General features: G+C 48.9%; 1 protein-coding gene across 1 annotated transcript in view; it reads right to left on the minus strand.

Moving 5' to 3' along the window:
- Positions 1 to 5,343, minus strand: part of HIP1 (huntingtin interacting protein 1) — a 209,141-nt gene that overhangs the window by 42,320 nt on the left and 161,478 nt on the right. The window lies entirely within an intron of this gene.

The following is a 5,343-nucleotide window of genomic DNA, read 5'->3' on the forward strand; positions in this document are numbered from 1 at the left end:
AAAAAAAAAAAAAAAAAAAAAAAAGAAGTGGTTTTGTTGAGAGGTGGTAAGTTAACAGACTTGTCAGAGAGCCCAAGAGCTCATGGGGCCAATGATGGTTAGGCCAGGCGACTCTGTTCCTGAGAGCCAAAATATTCAGTGCATCATGAATGGGTGAACTAAACGCAGAGCCCCATGCTAGCCTGGAAAGAAATTTGCTTATAACCTGGGAGAGCTCCTACCATGGAGGACATGGAGGAGGAGCCTCATCTTCCTTTTTTTCTTTTTTAAGAGACTGGGTCTCAGCCAGGTGCAGTGGCTCATACCTGTAATCCCAGCACTTTGGGAGGCTGGGGGTGAGAGAACTGCCTGAGCCCAAGAGTTTGAGACCAGCCTGAGCAACATGGCGAAACCTCATCTCTACTAAAAATCCAAAAATTAGCCAGGTGTGGTGGCTCATGCCTGTAATCCCAGCTACTTGGGAGGCTGAGGCAGGAGAAACTCTTGAACCCAGGAGGTGGAGGCTGCAGTGAGCCAAGATTGCACCACTGCAGTCCAGCCTGGGCGACAGAGTGAGACTCTGTTTCATAAATAAATAAATACATAAATAAAACAAAACAAACCAGGCATAGTAGCTCATGCCTGTAATCCCAGCTACTTGGGAGGCTGAGGCAGGAGAAACTCTTGAACCCAGGAGGTGGAGGCTGCAGTGAGCCAAGATTGCACCACTGCAGTCCAGCCTGGGCGACAGAGTGAGACTCTGTTTCATAAATAAATAAATACATAAATAAAACAAAACAAACCAGGCATAGTAGCTCATGCCTGTAATCCCAGCACTTTGGGAGTCTGAGGAAGGTGGATCACCTGAGGTCAGGAGTTTGAGACCAGCCTAGCCAACATCGTGAAACCCCATCTCTACTAAAATACAAAAATTAGCTGGCTGTGGTGGTGGGTCCCTATAAACCCAGCTACTTGGGAGGCTGAGGTGGGAGAGTCGCTTGAACCCGGGAGGCGGAGGTTGCAGTGAGCTGAGATGGTGCTACTGCACTCCAGCCTGGGCGACAGAGTGAGACTCAATCTCAAAAGAAACTGCCCAACCCTGCCAAAAAAAAAAAAAGGGCTTGGGAGAAGGAAGGCATGTCAGGATCCAAGGCTAAAACTCAGGGCACCTATCAACAAAGGTAGAAGTGCTGCCTTTACCCTCTTGAGTTTCAGAGATGAAGTTGCTCCCTCAATTTCTCACTCTAGGACTCCCTCCACACCAACCCCCTACCCCCCATCCTAGACCAAGCAACTGGCCGCCTGGCTGCAGTCACTTGGCGCACACCACTGGCCAGGGCTGACTTTCCTTCTTGCACTGGCCACTCATTGCCTCTGCAGACTCTGCACGTGGCGGGCAATGAAATGACCCTCCCTGCGGTCCCTCTGTGAGCAGAGCTGGCCCAGAGGGAAGCCCAGGGCTGTGTGTGTTCCATTTCCCCTGACTGCACTAATCCCTGGTAACTGGGTTAGTCTGGCGGCTGAAAAAAAAAAATCCCAAACTGTTCTAATTAAAAGGCAGCTTTTCTTCTTGACACAAATTAAAAGCAGCTGTCACTGCAAGGCAGCCATCCCCAAGTCTACTGGCTTCCTCAGGCTCCAACTGGCAGGAACCACAGGCTGTTCCCTCTCCCTGCCTGCCCTCGATTCCCAAAGCCTTCCAGGAATGCCCTTCGGTCCCCAGGAACATCTAAAGCGGTGTCACCGTGGACAAGGTACTCAGCCCCTCTGTGTCCCCAGAAGCTCTTCTGTAGCGCACACGCAGCTGTAAGTGTAAGGGTCTCATAAGACTTCAATAACAATGCTGTGAAAAGTGCATGGGATCGTGCGGAGGTTTTGGACTTTGGCTTTGAGATTGAGGAGACTGAAAAACTAATGTCTTCCTGCAACACCCAGAACCGCCCCCAGCCCCCCGTTTCTTTTTTTTTTTTTTTGAGACGGAGTTTCGCTCTTGTCACCCAGGCTGGAGTGCAGTGGTGCGATCTCAGCTCACCGCAACCTCCGCCTCCTGGGTTCAGGTAATTCTCCTGCCTCAGCCTCCTCAGTAGCTTGGGACTACAGGCACGCGCCACCACAGCCAGCTAATTTTTGTATTTTTAGTAGAGATGGGTTTCACCTTGTTGACCAGGATGGTCTCTATCTCTTGACCTTATGATCCACCAGCCTCGACCTCCCAAAGTGCTGGGATTACAGGTGTGAGCCACCGCGCCCGGCCTCCGCGCCCGTTTCAGTTGGTCTGTGGCATGTTGGGATATCCCTGTGTTTCAAAAGCCTCCCCCTGCCGTCCCCCGTGAGGCCAGGCGCTGTGGCTCATGCCTGTAATCCCAGCACTTTGGGAGGCTGAGGTGGGCAGACTGTTCGAGGTCAAGAGTTCCAGGCCAGCCTGGCCAACATGGCAAAACCACGTCTCTACTAAAAATACAAAAATTGGCTGGGTGTGGTGGCAGGCACCTCTAGTCACAGCTACTCAGGAGGATGAGGCTTGAATTGCTGGAAGCCAGGAGGCGGAGGTTGCAGTGAGCTGAGATTGCACCGCGGCACTCCAGCCTGGGCAACAGAACGAGGCTGTGTTTCAGAAAAAAAAGGAAAAAAAAAAAAGCCACCAGGTAGATTCTAATCTGGATCCAGGGTTGAAAACTGTATGTTCAAGCTCAGTGGTTGCCAAATTTTAGCACGCATCAGAATCACCCACAATAGTGCTATCCAATAGAATCCTGTAATTATGAAAATGGTCACATAAACTTTCTAATATGTTAGCCATATGTGGCTACCTGAAATATGCCTGAAATATGCCTAGTGCAGCCGAGGACCTGACTTTTAAATGTTATTTAACTGTAATCAAGTTCAATGATCACATGGGGCTAGTGAGTACCCTGTTAGACAGTGCACATCAGGGGTGCTTCTTAAAACACAGGAGGCTGGGCATGGTGACTCATGCTTATAATCCCAGTACTTTGGGAGGCTGAGGTGGAAGGATCACTTGAGCTCAGGAATTCGAGACCAGCCTAGTAGCATAGCAAGACCCTATCTCTACAAAAAAATTTAAAACTTAGCCGGATGTGGTGGCGTACACCCATGGTCCCAGCTACTAAGGAGGCTGAGGCAAGAGAGGTTCACTTAAGCCTGAGAGGTCAAGGCTGCAGTGAGCTCTGATTGTGCCATACCACAGTACTCTAGCCTGGGCGACAGAGCAACACCCCATCTCAAAAAAAAAGAGAGAGAAAAGAAAAACAGCAGTGATGACATAGGGAAACAGTTCATTAAACAGTGAAACTTCCAGCTGCATGCTCTGGGAATCTCTAAGGTGAATTACTTAGTGTTTTGGAGCAGAGCTACCTGTATTTAACTCCTGGATTCAAGCACTCTTCCCACCTTAGCCTCCTAAAGTGCTGGGTTTATAGGCATGAGCCACACCCCACTTGGCCGCCTGCTGTTTTTCAAAAAGCAAGTGTTCTTTTATTGCTGAGTGCCTGCTATTCACCAGGCACTGGGCTAGAACAGAGAGAATTGAAAGATGAGTAGCTCATGGTTCCTTGTTTTAAGGAAGAGCTCAGCATCTCGTGGTAATAATATCAGCGAACGATGCATATAAAACCAGAGCAGGCTGGGCACGGTAGCTCATGGGAGGCCATGGCAGGCAGATCACTTGAGGCCAGGCGTTTGAGATCAGCCTGGCTAACATGGTGAAACCCCATCTCTACTAAAAATACAAAACATAGCCGGGCGTGGTGGCATGTGCCTATAATCCCAGCTACTTGGGAGACTGAGGCAGGAGAATTGCTTCAACCTGGGAGGCGGAGGTTGCAGTGAGCTGAGATGGTGCCACTGCCCTCCAGCCTGGGTGACGGAGCAAAATTCCATCTCAAAAAACAAAAATGAAAACAAAACACAAAAAGCCAGAGCTAGGGCTCATGAGATGCGGCACAAAAAAGATGGCTGGGCTCACCACCTGCACTCCTCACTCATTCTCTCAGCTAATCAAGTACTCTTTTTTTTTTTTTTTTTTAAAGATGGGGTTTCACCATATTGGCCGTGCCCGGCTAATCAAGTTCTCCTGAGCCTCATTGCCATCTCCACTTATTCATGGTCCATTGTCTGTCAGGAGCTGGAAGGACCACCCAAAGGTTGAAACATTTGACTTGCTCTTCCCTGAACGCCACAGCAGCAGCGGCAGCCAGCCAGCTCCAAGGAGAGGCAAGGGCCATGGGGAGACAGCTTGGAGCAGCTGAACTGCAACTCCTAGGCTGCACTTTCCCGGAGAATGACAATTCCAAGCATCTCACTCATGCCTGCATTCAGATCTAGCACATTCCAAAGCTAAATGCAGGCTGGGTGCGGTGGCTTATGCCTGGAATCCCAGCACTTTGGGAGGACAAGGCAGGCAGATCGCTTGAGCTCAGAAATTTGAGACCAGCCCGGCAACATAGTGAAGCCCCGTCTCTACAAAAAGTACAAAAAAATTAGCTGGGCACGGTGGTACGCACTGCAGTCCCAGCTACTTGGGAGGCTGAGGTGGGAGGATGGCTTGAGCCCCAGAAGCAGAGGTTGCAGTGAGCTGAGATTGCACCACTGCATTCCAGCTTGGGTGACAAAGCCAGACTGTCTCAAAAGAAACAAACAAAAAATAAATGAAAGCTAAATGCAAATGAATTCTGAATTATCCACCTCTGTTGTTCCCACCCAAATCCAAGCGAAGAAAAGTTAGCCACAACAATGTATACTTGTTCATATACTTTTATGCAAACATTTCCCATGCTTTTTTTTTTTTTCAAGATGGAGTCTTGCTCTGTTGCCCAGGCTAGAGTGCAGTGGTGCAATGTCTGATCACCACAGCCTCCACTCACTGTAACTTCTGCCTCCCGGGTTCAAGCAATTCTTTTGTCTCAGGCATCTGAATAGCTGGGATTACAGGTACATGCCACCACACCTGGCTAATTTTTGTATTTTCAGTAGAGACGAGTTTCACCATGTTGGCTAAGCTGGTCTCGAACTCTTGACCTCATCATGATCCACCTGCCTCGGCCTCCCAACGTGCTGGGATTACAGGCATGAGTCACCTCGTCTGGCCCCAATGCATTAAAAAAATAAATAAACAAATGCACCTACATCACTTCTTTCAATCAGACTGGGAGTAGCTTAGGGCACAGACTGGATTCTGTGTTTTATTTTTATTTCTCCACTGGCTTTTGTACTGAAGCTATTGAGCCCTGCTCAAATAGCTTCCTAGTCAGCTGGGCATCCCTTTCTCCCACAAACCGCAGTTTCCAACTGTTTCTGGTGTTTGTCTTTCTTTCTTTTCTTTTCTTTTCTTTTTTTTTTTTTTTT

This window comes from Cebus imitator, unplaced genomic scaffold (assembly GCF_001604975.1).
Source record: "Cebus imitator isolate Cc_AM_T3 unplaced genomic scaffold, Cebus_imitator-1.0 Scaffold82, whole genome shotgun sequence".
In the NCBI taxonomy this organism is placed as follows: Eukaryota; Metazoa; Chordata; class Mammalia; order Primates; family Cebidae; genus Cebus; species Cebus imitator.